Here is a 22,550-nt window from a genome sequence, read left to right as displayed (position 1 = left end):
ACCAGAGCTAATTTTGAAAATTAAAGCAGCTCAGAAAGGTGATCAGAATATACAGAAGTCGATTGCTATGGTTAGGGCTGGACATCGATCGGAATACCAGGTTCGAAATGGTATTTTGTATGTGAATAATCGTTTAGTTGTGCCGAATGTTTCGGAATTGAGACAACGAATATTATCAGAAGCGCACAACAGTCGTTTTAGCATTCATCCTGGTGGCAGGAAAATGTACAATGATGTAAAGACACAGTATTGGTGGAAACAAATGAAAGCTGATGTGACTACATTTGTAGCCAAGTGTCTGAATTGCCAACAGGTGAAAGCTGAAAGAAAGAAACCAGGAGGATTGTTACAGAGTTTGTCCATTCCTGAATGGAAATGGGATCACATTTCCATGGACTTTGTGACACAGTTGCCGAGATCCTCCCGAGGTTATGATGCGATTTGGGTTGTGATTGATCGATTGACCACATCTGCATGTTTTATTCCATACAAAATGACCTACCGATATGATCAGATGGCCGATATCTATGTCAAAGAAGTGGTTAGACTGCACGGAGTGCCGAAGTCGATTGTTTCAGATCGTGACCCTCGGTTTACTTCGCACTTCTGGCAGAGTTTGCAGCAAGCTCTCGGTACGAAATTGCATTTGAGTACCGCATATCATCCACAGACTGACGGACAGTCAGAACGGACGATACAGACATTGGAAGATATGCTCAGAGCTGTGGTACTGGATTTTAGTACTAATTGGCAGGATGCATTGCCTCTTTGTGAATTTTCGTACAACAATAGCTACCAAACGAGTATTGAGATGGCACCATTTGAAGCGTTGTACGGAAAGAAATGTCGATCCCCTCTTTACTGGGATGATATCTCTGAAGTTCCTGAAACTGGACCGGATATGATCAGAGATATGACTGAGAAAGTAAAGCTGATTCAGAAGAAAATGAAGGCAGCTCAGGACAGACAAGCCAAATATGCCAACCTCAGACGACGACCGTTGGTATTTGAGGTAGGAGACCGAGTATTCCTGAAAATTTCACCTTTCAGGGGTGTTGTCCGATTTGGAAAGAAAGGGAAATTGTCTCCAAGATACGTTGGTCCGTATGAGATTCTTGAAAAGATAGGAGATCGTGCCTATCGACTTGCTTTGCCGCCTTCATTATCTGGAATACATGATGTCTTTCATGTATCGATGCTGCGGAAGTATCTCCCTGATGATTCTCACGTGATTCAACCCGACGAGACTGAGCTGGACGAGACATTGACTTATGTCGAGAAACCGATCCGGATTATCGATCGTAAAGAGAAACAGCTCAGAACAAAGACGATTCCTTTGGTGAAAGTTCAATGGACTCGTCACGGTGTTGAAGAAGCTACGTGGGAGACTGAATCTGATATGAGACAGGAATTCCCAGCATTATTTTACTGATGTAAATACGTACTCGCCTGTAATTACAATCTTTCTTAATGATATGATTTGATTATCGATGATTTCGAGGACGAAATCGTATCTTAGGGGGGGAGAAATGTAATGCCCGGAAAAATTAATCCTAGTAATCGGTAATTATTGAAATATAATTGAGATGATTATGAAAAGATTAATCGGGACACGAATCGAGATAACGTGTGACATCGAATGTGCGAGGACAGTAGCTGTGGCGCACATGCGCGAACCAATGCGCGCACATGCGCCAACAGGACAGAAGGTCTCGCGCATATGCGCGATGAAGGTGCGTGCATATGCGCGAGTTGTGCGAAAGCCACGGTAAACTCCAGTAGCCCTCGCGCATATGCGCGGAAAGAGTCGCGCACATGCGCGAGCTGCCGATGCCATTTCCAGTAGCTTTCGCGCATATGCGCGGAAGACATCGCGCACATGCGCGAGCTGCTGAGGCGGAGACCCGAAGGTCTCGCGCATATGCGCCGGGGAAGTCGCGCATATGCGCGAGACATGCAGCAAGGAAACGCGCCACTTGGATCAAGGGGAGCCGTGAGTATATATATATATATATACATGCAAAATCATTTTCTTCAGAAAAGGAAATCGAAGAAGGAAACGAAACTTTTGGAATTTGATTTTAGAATTCAATCGTGCGATCAATCCGTCCGTCTGATTTTGATTCCGACTTCGGTACCGAGTTCCTAGCAACGTAGGCTACACTTTGACGTAAGTTTTGCTACGTTTTGACATGCTTTGAAATTATGCTATTGTCAGAATTGAATGGAACTCATATATGTTGTTCTTGATATAGTAGACATCATAGAATCGAAGTCAGATTAAGAAATAGACTGATTATGGAATTGTTATGAATTTCTGATTATAATCAGTTGATATTGGACATAGTTGGATTATGGATTGAGTAGGGATTGTACTGGATATAGGTTATGAATTGTAACTATTAGCTGGTGAATTGGTATAGACGGGGATATTGGAATTGTACCGTTATACCGTTGATTTTGAACTAAATCCAGATTGATCGGATTGTTATCGATTTGAACGGTATATTGATATGAGATTATTGATATTGTCAGTACCAGACAGATTGTGAGTTCAGGACTTTGACTGAGCGGGAAACCGAGACTGCAACGAAAGGTATAAGTCAATGTGGTATTGGGAAATGGACTTGAGTCGGTTTAGACTTGGGTTTCCCTAAATCACATACTTTACTTTATTTGCATTGATTGATTTATATACTTGTTCTCTGGAGTTTAGACAGCAGGTATTAGAGGAGTCATCTTATGACAGAAGTGCCGTTAGTGGTGGGATCACCACGGGCACATTGCACGATGTCATAAGATGGTGTATTGGCGGATGTGCCAACGTATGTCACTGGATGTTTGGCTATCGATGTGGATAGGATGGTGGCTTTTTCTATTACTGTTAATCAATAGTGTATCGATGTGGATAGATTAGTAGCTCTTCTATTACTGTTAATCGATGTCATATCGATGTGGATAGAATTAGAGTTGCTTCTATTACTGTTAATCGGTACTATATTGATGTGGATAGAATCATAGCTTCCTCTATTACTGGTAATCGATACCGTATCGATGTGAATAGAACTGGAGTCTTTTCTATTACTGTTGATCGATACCATATCGGCGTGGATAGAACTGGAGTCTTTTCTATCACTGTTAGTCGATATATACATGCCAACTTCTGGAAACCGGGATCCCTAGACTAGGATTGAGTCTAGTCCTAAATGACGTAGCTACGAGTATTGTCGACAGTTTGATATTGTTTATGTTTCAGATTTTGATACATATTCATGTTACCTGATTACATGCTTTATATTGTTTATATGATTGCATGTTTCATTGAGTTATACTGGGGATTATATTCTCACCGGTATATCCGGCTGTTGTCTTGTCTGTATGTGTACTTGACAACAGGTGGGACAGGATCAGGGTCCAGGAAATGAAGAGAGAGATCGTGATTAGCGTGGTGGCACCGGACTTGGACTAGAGATAGGGTTGAACACTTGATAGTAGTTGTCAAACCCTAGTTTGAATAAATGTGTTGTAATACAGGACTTGTATTTTATATACTGATATGTATATATAGTTTGATTTCACTACGTTCCGCATTTTAAAAAAAAAATTTTTAGACCCTGTGTTAATTGATTAATTAGTCCCAATTATGATTAAGAACTTGATTAGCGTCCGGGTCCCCACAGAATCTCAGTCAATATCTTTCAAAAATCATAACAATTACAGAAAGGGTCTGTTCTTTAATCTGACTTCAATTCTATAATGTCTACGGTAGCAGAAACACCATATCTGAATCATATTCAATTCTGACAATATCATAAATTCAAATCATGTCTAAACGTAATAAAACTTACGTCCAGTTGTAGCTCTCGTCGCTAGGAATTCGGTACTGAAGTCGAATTGAAAATCGGGTGGTTAAATCTTTCAAAATCCCAATTCTAAGCTACGAAGAGATTTTGAAGATTTTCTCTGAACTTACGATCGATTCTTGCTGCTAACTTGTGAAAGAATGAAGATTTTATATTACAATTGCATGTAAAGCTACGTGGCACAAATCTTGGTGTTGCACGTCGCTCGCTCGAGCGGACAAAAGTTGCCGCTCGGGCGAAGAACTCTCGGCCTTGCATATTAAATCATCGCGCTCGGGCGGATATAATTTACCGCTCGGGCGCGAGATGTTCGGTCGAACATCTTGAGATGTTAGGTCCAACATCTTGGTGTAAAATACACCACGCCCAGCTTCGTCATTTGAGTTCCTATAACCTCAATTATGTCAATTAATCAACATCTGATTACAGTAATTAAATCTCGGGCATTACATTTCTCCCCCTCTTAGATCTGAGTTCGTCCTCGAACTCACAACAATCAATTCAGATATATCAGAAGAAATGCGTACAGAGTTTAAACCAAAACTCAAATATCTGATTCCAGTCTGGAATAAGAATTCACGAAGTATAATGTCATATTACCCCTCAAACTAGTTCTGACAAAATCAATCTCATCATACTGGCTATACAACATCCGTATAAACCAATCTACAGCTTATCACATATCAGTATCATCAGCTGTTAACAAATCTGTTTACCTCAAACAAAGACATAAACAATCTTTAGCCTCAACTACCAATCGTCATCATCCGACGTTGGTTTCTTAAATCTGTCCATTCTGAACTATCTGCATCTTTCTTCGAATTGTCTTCAAAAGAAATCTGTAGTACTCTTCGTATACTGTCTTGTCTATACTATCTCATTATCCTTCTGATAAGCTGATAGCTATTGTCACACAGTAATACTGAATTATATCAATTAGTGCTAACATCTAGCACTCTATAACTCTACCAAAGTCTTCCAATATCTTGGATATTACATTCTGACTGTCTGTCAATCTGTAAAACAATCTCAGAGAGAGTTCATGATATACTCTATCACGAATACAAATTCAAGCAAAATCACAATCTGACATAATCTACTGTGGTATTCTAATCTTTCTGACCACTTCTCTGACACCAATCTGTGTCATTTGGTCATGTTTGCACGTTATCTGGTACAAACCAATAGATATAGATTGACCAATCTGTCAATCATAATCATATCATCTTAAAATCTGTAAACAAATGACGGTACTGTCATTATGAACGCCATAGAAATGTACTATCATTTCTATTTAGAACTATACAATTCTGTAATAAATCTTCTTATGTCTATCTTTCTTCCTTTTCTGTTAGCGATTCAGACATATCAGTACAATTTCTGCCAACATTTCAATACAAACTCTGTCATAGCTGATCTAATCTGTCTATATCAACAACTGTCTGTTCGAATATCATACATTCTCAGTCACAACATGACAACTGAAGTCACTACCGTGCAATTCTGACATTATCTGTGATTTCAACTTTGAACGACTGACATAAACAAATCAGTTAATAACATAATTTAAAGAGGAAATACTTACCTGATATTCGGCTCTGACTATCAATATCAAGCTTTGCTGTACAATTCTGACACATCTGACATTCCAGAATAATCAATCTCATACAAAATATAAAATCACATGTCTCTTACTCTGTTCTGATCATTACAATCAAGTTCTGAACATTCTGATCACATTTCTGAATAGCTGTACCTCTCGAAAACAATTCTGATACAATTGAACTGTATATATTCTCAACGGTTCACAACAATCTGTGTCATATACGGATTTAAAACAACCGTAATATCAAATCAGAAACGAAGTATCAATATCCTATACAGATTTAGTGAGTTCAGTGAACTCATAAAACAAGGATTGCTGATAAATATCTTCATGTCATTCTGATCAATTGATATATCTCATCTGCAAACAAACTATGCTCCACAAAACAATATAAGATGTCTCAAATACTGATTTAGAACAATAACAATATTCAGCAGATATAAACCAACAATCGAATAAAATAATCTGCCAAATCAGACAAAATATATCTCTGACAATTCTGACATTTCTGAACTTTCTGATATCGGTATCTTATCAGTCACTGATCATAATCTCAACTGTATTTACATCAATCTGTATACTAAATTCAGATATCACCTATTCTGAATACAATCTGTTTCAAGCAAGATTTTTATCTGAAAAATTTCTGTATACAATCATTACAGTTTTCAGAATATTCAATACAATCTTCAGATATTCGACTCAGTCAATCAAATGCTACAATTATATCAAAATCTCATAGATACAATGAGCATAAAATCATCAGAACATCTCTGAAGATACTGATACATGCCAAAGAGAAACACTAATTCAGATGTAACTCCTGGTCGATATTCTTCTACTGATCTTTCAATTCATTCTGTATCATTCTGTTCATTCAATATCATTTTGTATTGAATTCTAACATACAATCAATGTCTGATCTCAGTTCAATTCTGACTTTATCTTTCTGATATAACACACAAATCTGAAATCTTATCTAGGCAAACATCTGCCAACTCGTATATCACTGGCAAATCTGCCAATGTTAGGCTCGATTTCAGTAGATCTACTGAATACATAAGGATACCATCTGTTCCTTTCTGTATTAATCGAGTCATAGACAACACGGATACTAAAGGAATTCTGAATCTAGAATCCTCATCATGGTATCTCCACTACTCAGTCATTTCTAGTCTAACTCTTACCATTTCTGGACAAATTCTACAATATGTCTGTACTTGTTCAGCATATACATATCAATAATGCGTTCAAATCAGAAAACACAATTACATCATAATATATCTTGATTTCATTCTCATCTTACTGTAGTATACAATATTCTACAGAAATCTTTGATATCAACATTTCCTCAATAAGCAAGGACATCCATACTACAGTATAAACAAACCCAACAGATACAACATATCTCCATGCCACTCAGTCACATATAATTATACAGAATGAATTAGTACATATCAATACGTATGCAGTATAATCATAAAAGAATAGTACCTGTAGTGTATTCTGGGTCTGTTTCTCGATTCTGTTCCCTAAAATCTTCGGGAACGTTTCTGGGGATAGACTCTAGCAAAGTGCCCCGGTTGTTTACAGATATTGCATCTACCAAGTACTCCCTGGCAGTATTCTGTGGGATGTCTTCCTCCACAATTTCTGCAATATACACCAGTATAACTCGGACTGGACACACTGGATACCGAGGAACCACTCGGTTCATTTCCCAAATTCTTAAACTGTTTCTTCTGAATCTTCAGTTGTTCTGTCTTTTCACCACTGCTACTGCCAATCTCAACTCTGGAAGGCAGTTGCTGTGAACTCAGTGCTGGAAGATCATCTGATACTTCCTTTCGTCCCATCAGGACTGCTTCTGCTCTTTTGGCTTGGTTCAAAGTATCAGCAAAATTAATCGGTTGTTTCACATTCACCAATGTACGTATTTCTGGATTCAATCCTTGAATAAACTGACTAGAAATAGCATCATCATTTCTAGCCACAAGAGGGGCAAAACGTAATAAGGTGAAGAACTGTGCCAGATACTCATCAATACTCATCTGACCCTGTCTCAAGTTAGCAAACTCTGCACTTTTGTCCTGTCTGTATGATGTAGGGAAGAATCTTTGATAAAATTCAAATTTAAAGATCTTCCACGATATTACTGAACAACTCTGTTCTAAAGCTCCTTTGGTTAGTAACCACCATCTTCTTGCAGTCTCTTGCAATTGGTTCTCAATAAGGTTAACTCTACACTCATCTGTGAGACCAAGAAATTCAAATACCATTTCTGTCTCCTCAAGTAAATTCTCACAATCTGCTGGTGTCTCCGTTCCCTTCAGAATCGGCGGTCGAAACGACTGAAACCTCTTCATCTGTGTTTCTATCTGATTCTATGATATATCTATCTGAGTTTTTGGTATATCTGTCTGATCATACGAAGTACTACCCCTTTCTGGAATTCTCCGAGGCGGTATATCTGAATATAAAACAAATCAATACACAGTCTGTATAATCTGTCTCAGCCCCCCTCTGATCATATACCTCTGATTCAGACTCGGTTATGATCCAGGCTTAGTAATTACATGCTGCAATCAACTCAGATAACAAGCAACATGTAATAGGGAAAGTGATAAATCATGCTAGCACACACAATGTAAATCAACATTGAAATAAATCTCATGCTAGCAAACACATGCAAGGAAAGAAAATTCAATCTACCCCGCTCATTCTCTTTTATCTCAGCCTAACTAAGTCTAAAAGATCTATCAGTTCTGACTATCTCAATCTAAAGGATCTATCGCTCTGATACCACCTGTTGTGGGGACCCGGACGCTGATCTTCTTCTTAATCATCTTTGGGATTTAATTATCAATTAAGATAAAACAGGGTCTAAAAATTTTTCTTTTTAAAATACAAGTGCGGAAGGTAATGGCATCTAAATAATATACATATCTGTATAAAACTACAGTTCAGTAGAAAAGTACACTACTGTACAACATAAGTCTAAGGTTCAACTACTAAATTCAAGTAATAAACCAAGTCTGCTACAAGTCCGAAATCACCACGCTAACTCGTCTTCTCTCATCGTCATCTCGACCCTGATCCAGCCCCACCTGTTGTCATGCACACATACAAAACAAGACAACAGCCGGCTAACTCCGGTGAGAATAAATCCCAGTATAAAACATGGTAAACATGCATATACACCCAGTAAATCATGAAACATTCTATCATGAATAAACTTAAAAATAATAGATTTCATAATCTATGAAATCAAATCAAAATAAGCATGCAGCTCAATCAGATAAACATGCAATTCAAATCAAATCATATAACCGTGCTATCATGTCTGAAAGCAATAAATATGAGTTTCATAGTCTATGAAACCACATCTCTAAAAACATGCAGTTCTAGTCAAATCATGTCTAGACTCGACTCAACTATAACTCTAGGGATCCCGGGGTGAATAAGACGTCACTGTCTGTCACCTACTCTCCCAATCGGGGTGACGTACGTCTTATTCCTAGACTTCGGTCATATCTGTATCGAATAATCTACAATAGGAGGGTGTCTGCTCCTATGTAACGATACACCGAACGTCTAGAAGCCTGACTATCTGTCAAACTTTCCTATCTCAAATGCAATGTATAACAATCTGTAAACAAAGCATGCTCTTTTCAAAAGATTTGAATATAAGTCTATAAACAAATCATAATCATATCAAAAGATAAACAATAATCAAGTATGTGATTTTATTGGGAAACTCAAATGAGATCTGATTTGAGTTATGTCTTCCCAGATATCACATGAATTATATCTTTGTCGTCCCTGTCTGACGAATACGATGACCTGTATTCAACTCTGTCCATCTCAAATCTGAAATGACAATATTGAATACAACGTATCAGTACATAACTCAATACACAATCTGTTCTGATCAATACTCAACTCAGTACATAATCTGATCAATATCTGAACAAGATACAATTCAATTCATGTCATCGATATCACAATACAATCTGAATCATATCTGAATTTGATTAATCTAAATCAACTGATGTTTCAACGACATACTAATACAATCTGAATAACCCCGTCAATCTGAACATCACAAGTATAATACTGGAACTCGTAATCTGTGTCAACATAATTCCTACTCTGAATATTAGCACAATTCTGATATAGAATCTCAGTCAATATCTTTCAAAAATCATAACAATTACAGAAACGGTCTGTTCTTTAATCTGACTTCAATTCTATAATGTCTACGGTATCAGAAACACCATATCTGAATCATATTCAATTCTGACAATATCATAAATTCAAATCATGTCTAAACATAATAAAACTTACGTCCAGTTGTAGCTCTCGTCGCTAGGAATTCGGTAATGAAGTCGAATTGAAAATCGGGTGGTTAAATCTTTCAAAATCCCAATTCTAAGCTACGAAGAGATTTTGAAGATTTTCTCTGAACTTACGATCGATTCTTGCTGCTAACTTGTGAAAGAATGAAGATTTTATATTACAATTGCATGTAAAGCTACGTGGCACAAATCTTGGTGTTGCACGTCGCTCGCTCGAGCGAACAAAAGTTGCCGCTCGGGCGAAGAACTCTCGGCCTTGCATATTAAATCATCGCGCTCGGGCGGATATAATTTACCGCTCGAGCGCGAGATGTTCGGTCGAACATCTTGAGATGTTAGGTCAAACATCTTGGTGTAAAATACACCACGCCCGGCTTCGTCATTTGAGTTCCTATAACCTCAATTATGTCAATTAATCAACATCTGATTACAGTAATTAAATCTCGGGCATTACATCTGTGTGGGTCAAGGGACTCCAAACCAAGTGCACTAGGGCTGCGCGCATGTTGTCGCTGGGCAAGGGAGGGGAAGCTCGGCTAAGGGGGCTCGGGCTGGGCTAGTCAAGGGGTTAGGTTCCTAGGTGGGTGCACAAGGGGCTGGTTCAAGGGTTGGGTCGATGGCTTGTGTCCTAGGCATACAAACGTTGAGTCCATGCACAATGGGAGTCTCGGCTGTGAGCTCTTCGGGTTGTAGGGCTTCAGGTTTGAGCTAGGGGTCAGGTCTTTTGGTGATAAGGGTCCAGTAGAATCCATAGGAGGTGTGGCTAGATGCTGGCTTGAGCATGGCTCGATGAAAAATTAAGATGGCTCGAGGTTAGCACATAGTTGCTCGGCTAGGGTTTTTTAAAAAAAATAAATAGAAACATGGCTCACGGTGGTCGAGTCATGGTTCACGAGGGCTAAAACAATATAAAAAGTCTAAGTTTTAAATTTAGGAATTTTATATTAAAGTTTGGTATTTTTTGGGACTAAAACGCATTAAAAACGAATAATTAAAGATTAATTTAAAACACTAGTATTTAAGCTAAATAAAATTATGGGATTTTAATTTAAGCTAAATAATTATTTGGGACATGTTAGAGTCAATGAAACTAAGAAAGTCAAATTCGAGAAATTTTACGTATAGGGGTAAAACGGTAATTTTACACCCAAAGATTTGTAAACATCATGGCAGTGCCATGAATGCTATTTCATTATACTATGATTTTTTCAATTGTTTATGAATTATGGGTTTTAAATGTTTATGGAATGTTATGATTATTTATGGGATTTTTGATGAAATGATAAAGTTAAAAGATATGTTGCATGCTTGTTTTTTTTAAAAAAGGATATAAAATGCTTGATTTTTATAAAGTGATGAAAATGTGAAATACTGGCGGAGGTGAAGTAATTGTGACTATTGAGGATATGGGGGTATGAATGGGGATATCGAGAGGGAAAAGGTCCTAGAGGGAGCCCATTTATGGGAGAAGGCCCCAAAGAGAGCTCGACGATCATATTTCCATTCGATGAGGATAGGCCACAGCTCAGTTGATTGGTGAGAGTGTCGCTGATGTCCCCGCTGCTCAGTACTGTGCTTACATGTAGATGGATCCATCGACTTTATGAGGAAAAAGAAAGTCACAATTAACGATCTGAATTTAATCAAAAGGGTTAAAATGTATATGCTAATGATAACAGGATTTTTGATAAGAAATGATGAAAAAGGTATGTTGAGGTTTAAGTTATGCATGTCATGAAAATGTTAAATTTACGTAAAAGTATTTTCACTGTTGCTTGTGGTTTTATACGTATTATTTGTTATCAAGATTATGGTCTGTGGAATCTTTAGACTCACTAGATGTAATGGATGCAGGTGATTATGATGTTAATATTACTGGAAGTCTTGATGGTTGACTTTGCTGGACTGTCAGTGCACATTACCTGAGGACCAGCACTTCTATTTTTCTTCACTTATGATTTACGTTAAATATTTTTAAGACTATTTATTTATGTTTTTGAGTGGTTTGAGAGGATGATACTTTTCAAGTTTATTGTTTTTTAGGTTTGGTAAAACGTTTGATGATTTCATGTTTTGACGATTTCCTTTCATTTTCAAATATTAGTAGGTAATTTTATTTTCAAAATGATGTCAAAATATTTTTATGTATAACTGTATGAATAGGCCGAGAGGTAGGAAAAAATATTTTCTAGTACTTTTTAAGCAAAACGATTAGCAGACATTTCAAGTTTGTCATAGTGTTCATTGGCGACATTCTTATCTACTCGAAGAGCCATGAGGAGCACAATCAGCATTTGGGTACAATTTTGCAGGTGTTGTAGAGTCGCAAGTTGTTTGCAAAATTCAGTAAGTGTAAATTCTGTTTGCATAGAAAAGAGGATGGACATGATATGTTTTCGTTTTTATTCTTTAACATGTCAAAAACTAATGAATTTATGGTGCAAAACTTGTTAAATTATTGTATAAAGGGGTTGCCATGACAGGGTATCAAGGAGGGACGTTTTCCAAGAGTTTTAGGACCCTAGGATACACACAACACGCTGCCACATGAAGAAACAAATCCTGTAAACTGAAATATTGCATTAGGTTATCATAGGGGCTCGGTTGTGGGATGTAAAGGACTTGGCTTGGTCTTGGCTTGGGGCAAGGGCTCGACTAGGATTTGTGTGGGTCAAGGGACTCCAAACCAAGTGCACTAGGGCTGCGCGCATGTTGTCGCTGGGCAAGGGAGGGGAAGCTCGGCCAAGGGGCTCGGGCTGGGCTAGTCAAGGGGTTAGGGTCCTAGGTGGGTGCACAAGGGGCTGGTTCAAGGGTTGGGTCGATGGCTTGGGTCCTAGGCATACAAACGTGGAGTCCATGCACAATAGGAGTCTCGGCTGTGAGCTCTTCAGGTTGTAGGGCTTCAGGTTTCAGCTAAGGGTCAGGTCCTTTGGTGATAAGGGTCCAGTAGAATCCATAGGAGGTGTGGCTAGATGCTGGCTTGAGCATGGCTCGAGGTTAGCACATAGTTGCTCGGCTAGGGTTTTTTTTAAAAAATAAATAGAAACATGGCTCACGGTGGTCGAGTAATGGTTCACGAGGGCTAAAACAATATAAAAAGTCTAAGTTTTAAATTTAGGAATTTTATATTAAAGTTTGGTATTTTTCGGGACTAAAACGCATTAAAAACGAATAATTAAAGATTAATTTAAAACACTAGTATTTAAGCTAAATAAAATTATGGGATTTTAATTTAAGCTAAATAATTATTTGGGACATGTTAGAGTCAATGAAACTAAGAAAAGTCAAATTCGAGAAATTTTACGTATAGGGGTAAAACGGTAATTTTACACCCAAAGATTTGTAAACGTCATGGCAGTGCCATGAATGCTATTTCATTATACTATGATTTTTTCAATTGTTTATGAATTATGGGTTTTAAATGTTTATGGAATGTTATGATTATTTATGGAATTTTTGATGAAATGATAAAGTTAAAAGATATGTTGCATGCTTGTTTTTTTTTAAAAAGGATATAAAATGCTTGATTTTATAAAGTGATGAAAATGTGAAATACCCGCGGAGGTGAAGTAATTGTGACTATTGAGGATATGGGGGTATGAATGGGGATATCGAGAGGGAAAAGGTCCTAGAGGGAGCCCATTTATGGGAGAAGGCCCCAGAGAGAGCTCGGCGATCATATTTCCATTCGATGAGGATAGGCCACGGCTCAGTTGATTGGTGAGAGTGTCGCTGATGTCCCCGCTGCTCAGTACTGTGCTTACATGTAGATGGATCCATCGACTTTATGTGGAAAAAGAAAGTCACAATTAACGATCTGAATTTAATCAAAAGGGTTAAAATGTATATGCTAATGATAACAGGATTTTTGATATGAAATGTTAAAAAAGGTATGTTGAGGTTTAAGTTATGCATGTCATGAAAATGTTAAATTTACGTAAAAGTATTTTCACTGTTGCTTGTGGTTTTATACGTATTATTTGTTATCAAGATTATGGTCTGTGGAATCTTTAGACTCACTAGATGTAATGGATGCAGGTGATTATGATGTTAATATTACTGGAAGTCTTGATGGTTGACTTTGCTGGACTGTCGGTGCACATTACCTGAGGACCAGCACTTTTATTTTTCTTCACTTATGATTTACGTTAAATATTTTTAAGACTATTTATTTATGTTTTTGAGTGGTTTGAGAGGATGATACTTTTCAAGTTTATTGTTTTTTAGGTTTGGTAAAACGTTTGATGATTTCATGTTTTGACGATTTCCTTTCATTTTCAAATATTAGTTGGTAATTTTATTTTCAAAATGGTGTCAAAATATTTTTATGTATAATTGTATGAATAGGTCGAGAGGTAGGAAAAAATATTTTCTAGTACTTTTTAAGCAAAACGATTGATTAGCAGACATTTCAAGTTTGTCATAGTGTTCATTGGCGACATTCTTATCTACTCGAAGAGCCATGAGGAGCACAATCAGCATTTGGGTACAATTTTGCAGGTGTTGTAGAGCCGCAAGTTGTTTGCAAAATTCAGTAAGTGTAAATTCTGTTTGCATAGAAAAGAGGATGGACTTGATATGTTTTCGTTTTTATTCTTTAACATGTCAAAAACTAATGAATTTATGGTGCAAAACTTGTTAAATTATTGTATAAAGGGGCTGCCATGACAGGGTATCAAGGAGGGACGTTTTCCAAGAGTTTTAGGACCTTAGGATACACAAAACACGCTGCCACATGAAGAAACAAAGCCTGTAAACCGAAATATTGCATTAGGTTATCATAGGGGCTCGGTTGTGGGATGTAAAGGACTTGGCTTGGTCTTGGCTTGGGGCTAGGGCTCGACTAGGATCTGTGTGGGTCAAGGGACTCCAAACCAAGTGCACTAGGGCTGTGCGCATGTTGTCGCTGGGCAAGGGAGGGGAAGCTCGGCCAAGGGGGCTCGGGCTGGGCTAGTCAAGGGGTTAGGGTCCTAGGTGGGTGCACAAGGGGCTGGTTCAAGGGTTGGGTCGATGGCTTAGGTCCTAGGCATACAAACGTGGAGTCCATGCACAATAGGAGTCTCGACTGTGAGCTCTTCGGGTTGTAGGGCTTCAGGTTTGAGCTAGGGGTCAGGTCCTTTGGTGATAAGGGTCCAGTAGAATCCATAGGAGGTGTGGCTAGATGCTGGCTGGAGCATGGCTCGATGAAAAATTAAGATGGCTCGAGGTTAGCACATAGTTGCTCGGCTAGGGTTTTTTAAAAAAAAATAAATAGAAACATGGCTCACGGTGGTCGAGTCATGGTTCACGAGGGCTAAAACAACATAAAAAGTCTAAGTTTTAAATTTAAGAATTTTATATTAAAGTTTGGTATTTTTCGGGACTAAAACGCATTAAAAACGAATAATTAAAGATTAATTTAAAACACTAGTATTTAAGCTAAATAAAATTATGGGATTTTAATTTAAGCTAAATAATTATTTGGGACATGTTAGAGTCAATGAAACTAAGAAAAGTCAAATTCGAGAAATTTTACGTATAGGGATAAAACGGTAATTTTACACCCAAAGATTTGTAAAAGTCATGGCAGTGCCATGAATGCTATTTCATTATACTATGATTTTTTCAATTGTTTATGAATTATGGGTTTTAAATGTTTATGGAATGTTATGATTATTTATGGGATTTTTGATGAAATGATAAAGTTAAAAGATATGTTGCATGACCAGGGTTTAGATCAGGATTAAAAAGCGGTAAAGCATGACCAGAGACCAATCCACTGGTAAATCATGATCGGGGATCTCATGTATGCGGTAGTGGATCTTCCCTACCAGCCCAGAACTGTGGTTTAGTCTGATCAGATGCATTTATGTATAGGTCACTTACTTTGAAACATATCTCTACGAAAAATGATGAAGTTATGCATGTTAAAGTATGTATGATGCAAGTATATTTTAAAAAGTTTTGTGTTGATGGCACATCTATGTTTATGTTATTACATTCAAGTTTCAAGTATTTATGATTTACTTTAAATGCATGTGGTTTTATTATGTATTATTTGTTATATCTAGTTTATACATGTTGATTCTTTAGATTCACTAGACTTGATCGATGCAGGTGATGACGAGTATGAGGAGACGAGGGGTGGGGACCAATGAGCCAGCTTAGGCTTTGCAGGAGGCTAAACCCGAGTACCGCTCATGTTTTAAGATTTTATGCATGCTGATGCAAATACTGTGATTATCACGAGATTTTTTTACTTTGTTTAATCCGGTTATTTTGCAAACTATATTCGTAGCTTTTGTCACAAATATGTTGGACGCACCATTTATCTTTATCGCAATTTGAAGGTTTAATATTTTTTTAAGAAAATTTTTATTTTTCCGCAAATTTTAAAATAGTTAGAAGTACGGTACATTACAGCTAGTATCGAGCTCAAGAGAACTTTATCATTGTTTTAGGGTTGCTGATTCCACTAAAAAATTGTTTAGAATATACGGTACAACTCTTAATGAGTTTCATGATCTTAAATTGAGAAGCAGACCTCATGATAACTATTATATATTCAAGGATTTTATATGTGTACCTTGCATGAGTATACAGATAAAGCATAATGTCATAATTTATTAAAATCGTAAAGTATTATTAAAATAAAGTTTGTTTTACAACAGGGTCAATAAAAGTCCAAGCCACAATTTCGCTTGCTAGACACCTACTCTAAAAATATAGAGATCACAGAATGGCAACTACAATCGAAATAAATCAGAAAATTGCACAGAAACAAGATGCCCAGAATTCTCGATTTGTGAAAAAACGCGATAGTGCAAATTTGTGCCCAAGCCACACCAATCCATCAATAGAACCAGAAGTTAGGATCGAGTACTGACATAAATACAAATAGAAGTAATCAAGAAGAGAAAGAGCAAGAAGCCATGTTCCATATCCTTCTAGTGAGAGGGGAGAGCATCTCTTTAAACATGCCCACATTGCATCGCGAATTTGATTCTCACTGCGATGTAAATAAGAGTATTGTCAGCTCAAATATTGCACGTTGTAGAAAATATCATTGAAATGGTGCATTATTTACACGAAGTTGTTTTTATCAGCTTTAATATTATTGTTAGCACACTCGAATGAGAACACTGTCAAGAAGAGTATTGACAACGTGCTTTTGCTATGTGGATGGTCGCTGCAAAAAAAAAAATTTCTTATAGTGTGGACCTGTCAACACAGCTTAAGTTTTGCGTAATTTCTCATTTGTATAACCGACTATTCAAGCTCTTTCTAAAATTTATCACAAAAAACATGTTATTTGTTAGTAGCAACAGTTACAAACGTTTTGTTATTCAAGTTCTGAAAAAACAAAGGAACTCAAAAAATTTAAAAGGGGGCCGAAACTGGCTCCTTTATTCTGGGTTGGTCGGGGGACTTGTCATCTACTGTACTAGTGCAAGAACATTGACAACATGTCTTGACGATGGATTCCCGGCTATCCTCTGCCCCCTTGTGCTGCGGAGTCAGATCGGAGACCACTAGCATCCCCTTCACTTTGTCTCCCTCGATCGGCTTCAATTTCTGCATGGGATTAGAAATTGGACCGCATATAATTATATTTTGCAAAATCAAAATTTCAGATTATCGTATATATATTATCATACGAAAACAACTAAAAAATAAGATAGTATTTCTCATTCCCGAAATAAAATCTATTATCATATCTTTTCTTTTTCTTTTTTAAAACTCAAACGTATACACTTCATGTTTTAAAAAGCACATTTATGAGTTATGTGGTTTTAGGCATTACATTTGGAGATGAGGTTAGGTTGTGGAAAATTAATAAATATATTACGAAAGACACAATTTATATAATTTTCGAAAAATTATTTACAGCGCAGATTGAAATTTTCTCAAAGATTTCATTCATACTTTTGTAGAAATATATATAAAATAGCAAAAAAAAAAAAAAAAAGGTATGAAAAGGAGATTAGGCGAGGGACCTCGTTGAATATAGCAGTAGCTTCATCAAGTTCCTTATTTTTAACTATATCAACAGCGATTCCCTGCAATCAATAGTAACATTCAATGGATATAATAAAAATTAAACTCACCTTAAGGAAAAAAAAGAGGAAAATTAGTTGGGGAAATTAGGAAGAATTTCATATATACTCTGGCCTGATTGAGCTGGCCTTGGTTTAAGGTACGAGGCTCTGTTTCAATGGGGCAGCAGAAATTCTCCATTAAAAATATTCAAGTGCAGCAAGAACACAATTCCGTCAATTTTAAAGCCATTTATTAATTGTAGCTATCTACCTATATAAATATATATAGATGTTGATAAGTGGCAAAGTAAGAAATACGGAGTTACTTGAAATAGAATTTTAAATTCTGAAATCATTTAATTTTTAAATAGAACCACTCAGATGTTGGATCCCAGTTTTCTATACGCCCAAACACAGCGGAAAGTAAAAAATTTTAGATATTGACGTTCAAGATGTATTTGGATGCTCGTATGATTTATCATAAACATACATCGGGCGTTAGAGTTTATACCTTTGGTGAACGATTCACACGACTCCAACTATTCCGGGGTTAGCGGAGATAGCTTTTGGTGAATTTCTTACGAACTTTCTTCAGATCTGCTTTCTTTGATCCTACTATCAAGTTCACGACTAGATCGCTTGTTCCTCTTCCAAATTGCGCTAGAAAATTTGGAAGAAGTTTCTACGTTGAGATTAAAATTGAGAGACGGGTCAACTCTCTTTTCTTGAAAAGTTGGCCAAAAATTTGGAGGAATTTTTTTGTGTGTATGGTGAATCACCTTGGGAGAATAAGAGGGTAGGTTTTTTTTTAAAAAAATATAAAAAATTACGAGTTTTTTTCATTAACCCCAACCCTAATACAAATATAAAAGCTTAGGGCCCATTAATTAAATCAAACACTCAATGGACTTAATAAATGAATTACTCTAGTCCAACTAGTTTAATTAATTAATTAATCTTTTAAAGTCCAATAAGAACCTTAATAATTTGTATGTTGGTCTTGTACTCTTACAAGCCCATAATACATACACTCATTACATTTAATTTAAATTCAACATTTGAATTTAATATTTAAATTATAAATTCAACTCCTTGATTTTATCACCTCCAAAATTTAATATTTAATAAACCTAACTTTTGAGTTTAATAAATTAAATTATCAAATTTTATAAATTCAACTCCTTGAATTTATTCTCTCCAAATTTAATAAATTCAACTCCTTGAATTTATTTTCTCAAAATTTAATTATCATAAATTCAACGCCTTGAATTTACTATATTATAATATAAATTCAACTCCTTGAATTTATTCTCTTAACGGGAACTAACGATCCAATGCTTGTGTGACCCTCAATGGTTCATGGATACAGCTAGTCGTGGGTTCACAACTCCTTGTGATTCAGGACATAATCCTTTATCCGGGCTTACCCTAGTTAGCCCCATTCTTTTCATCAACGCCTTGATCAAGAATGTCAGAACTCATTTCTGATTGCACCCATCGGATCATGGTAAGAGCGTCTAGTAGCATCGCCCCATGATCCCCTAGGTATCACTGATAGTGTCTGCAAGAACCAGTCGATTATGATTAACGTACTGTACGGTCCCTTCATCTCATACATCTCGATCGAATCTGCAACCATTGGTTCATCGAGGCTTGCATATTAATTTGATAACTATGTGATAACTATAATAGTGGCATCGCGTGTACTATTTGAGAACTCTTTCTCTAACATACATTTCATACTCTGGCCAGAGATTCCATGCACTATTATTTCATCAGATCACACAGGATATCCACACCCGTATGTGAGCGGTGAATCCCTGACTACAATTTACTGGCTCCTATATGTGTCGCAACTATACCCAACCTCGCCACCTGATGACTCTCCTGGAACCGGTAAACGAGTCAAAGCACAACCCTAGAATATAGATGCTCAGTGTTGTCCCGGGTCGTAAGGAGTAATGGTATACAATAATAACTACAGACTTACCCTCTCGATGAATGATAACCACTTGGAAAGTCCGAGACAAGGTTGTTCGGTATAATCATCATATGACTACCCATCTGTATGTTTGGACATCTCCATACCCTTACCAAGAAACGCAGTGCACAACATCATAGATGCTGGTCTCGAGCTCAAGCGGCCTTTATCCATGTTTTAGGCGGCTGAATCGACTATGAACGAATTTAGAATATGCAGTTTTTACAAATGAGTTTCAACATCGAATTACGATTCATTTGTATTAAAGCATAATCCAGGACTTTATCTATGTTGATTGTATAGGTATACAAATAAAGTATTACGAAACCATTAAAAGTTAAATTATATTAAAATAAAGATTGTTTATTTCACTTGAGTCAATAAATCCTGTAAGCCAACTGTTGGCTTGCAGGACATCTACTCTAACACCAGATTGATATTAAATTAATATAAAACTAATACATAAAAAAATTTGGGCCACCTAAGCGAAAAGGTTTTAGCCCATGTGACAACATACATTGCTCCGTCTCTGAATATAGATACGGAGAAAAAAGAGACACGCATAAACCTTAATGTTATTGCCAAAATAATTTATAAGAATATATAATATTTAAAAAATCTAAAAATCGCACTATAAGTACGCACTGAATAAAATTTGGTTCTTCGAATGATTAAAATTTGGTCTTAATGCAACAAAGAAGTATTTTATATGATTTACTCCGATTTTCATCATATGCCGACACATTGCTGGAAAACAATTGTACTAATTGTGCTAAAATATTAAGTTATTGCACTAAGACCAAACCTGTAATAGACAATTTGTAGGGCCAATTTCAGAATTTCTCAACAAAATAGCATACAAGTATGAGGTTTTTAATTGAAAATTGTTGCTTATTTTAAATTTATTTTTTAATCGTATATATTTGGTTGCCTTCGTTTATTAAGATATTCTAAATAAAGTTGACTTTCACGGATTATTAGGCGTTAAAAATGTCCCAAAATAAAGCTTTTGAGGCGTTGAAAATTTTCTGTAGCCTGTATTTTTCTTTGTAATTTTTTTAATACACGAGATATATTTGGATTCCCCTCTTGTGATCAACTGTTGAATCAATTGCTTCACGAGGGAAACAGTTAATAGCCGTTACTTTTAACTGGTTGGTTCATTAATTGACGGTGTCAAAAAGTCGATCATATTAAAATTGAGCGAGTGCATAACTATTTATAAATTATAAAATTAATTGAAAGTTAAGACTATCCTTTGGTATTGAATCTTTGTTACATCAACAAGGAAAGAACAAAGTAGTGCCAAAACCTTTGACTGAAAAAGAAAAGATGATCAATCTAATCAAAACAGTCTCAGAAAAAAATTAATTTGATGACGAATTTAGAAAGGATTGGTCTAGAGGATCTACAAGAGCTTGCAGATTTTTTGCAAATCTCAAAGTCGAAGATCTGAAAATGAACACAACGGGAGGTGAACCACCTTCTATAACCTGGTCATCTTCTCAGGAACCACCAAGGGAAAGTAAGAGATCTCAGAATATAAATATGAGAGAATCTCAACCCGATTTCCATACTGGTGGAGAATCACACCCAGAGAGAACAAGGACATGGAGAAATCAAATTCCCTTGCACCAAGCATCCTATGAGAAAACTGTTTTAGAATCTATACTTCATTATGGTGTTATGCTTAACCTTGATGTACTAGATTTCAAAACCAAAGAAGATTTCATAGATGACTGGACATCCGCCATGAGAATCATTGTAGGAACACTTGATCTCAACTGAGAATGATTCATTAAACTTCTAGAAATGAGTCTTATGAGATCAGTTAAAATTTCTTGGGACATGACTGCATTAGAAACCAAAGATTCAGTCCTAGCTGGAGAATCTCTTAGTGAGATAGCTAAAAAATGGCTACCTTTTTTAAAGCACAATTTATAGGGGCAGACTATTTTAACAGTCTAGATACACAGAAGAAGAAGAAATATACTCAAGCTTTGTATAGCCTTGAATTACATGACATATGTTAGTGGAAGAATATATTATTTATTTACTAAATATAGATGGAATTCACGTGTCGAAGAAAATATAGCTATGCAACTTATTTTCTCCAAAATGCCGAGTTCTTGGAGGGAAATGCTTATAAGGGAATATGTCCCTGGAAATCAAGATATGTTGGCACGAAGAGCTTCTTTTCTCAAAAAGAAAATTGGCAGAATGGTGTCATATGGAAACATTACAAAAGAATTACAAACTTTTAAGGGGTGTCAATAAAAGAACTTATTTGTGTTGTAAAGAAATGATCTTCCAACAATTATTGGAAGTAAACCACAAAACAGAAAAATGAAGAACTTTAGATCTTATCCTTACGCCAGAAGTGGGAGAAGTTCTTGGAAACTAAGAACAATATGGTTTAGACATAAATCCAGATCTTAAAAATCTGGAAAAAAGAAGTAGAACATCAAAGTAGGATATCATCCCAAGCATCGAGTACATCTTGAAGCACATGAAGAACACCTACCAAGAAAACTTTCAGAAGAGCTCATACTCCAGCTAATGAAAGTTTTAAAGATTGTAATTGCTGGACATGTGGGACAAGGGGTCATATCTCAACCAACTGTCTACAAAATGAAAAAAGAGGAATAAAATGCTTCGATCCAACCCCGGATATAGAAGAAGCAATTTATTACAAGGATCTTATTCAAATATACCAGTTTGAGG

General features: G+C 36.4%; 1 long non-coding RNA gene across 1 annotated transcript; it reads right to left on the bottom strand.

The window, feature by feature from the left end:
* Positions 1-16,458: 16,458 nt before the first annotated feature.
* LOC140809768 (uncharacterized) lies at positions 16,459-18,127 on the bottom strand. The gene is made up of 3 exons (XR_012113171.1): positions 17,973-18,127; positions 17,804-17,866; positions 16,459-17,381 (listed from the first exon to the last, which is right to left on the bottom strand). It is a non-coding gene; the product is annotated as an uncharacterized lncRNA (long non-coding RNA).
* Positions 18,128-22,550: the final 4,423 nt, after the last annotated feature.

The sequence above is a fragment of the Primulina eburnea genome, chromosome 13, assembly GCF_022965805.1.
Source record: "Primulina eburnea isolate SZY01 chromosome 13, ASM2296580v1, whole genome shotgun sequence".
Taxonomy (NCBI): domain Eukaryota; kingdom Viridiplantae; phylum Streptophyta; class Magnoliopsida; order Lamiales; family Gesneriaceae; genus Primulina; species Primulina eburnea.
This window is presented reverse-complemented; position numbering and strand designations above follow the sequence as displayed.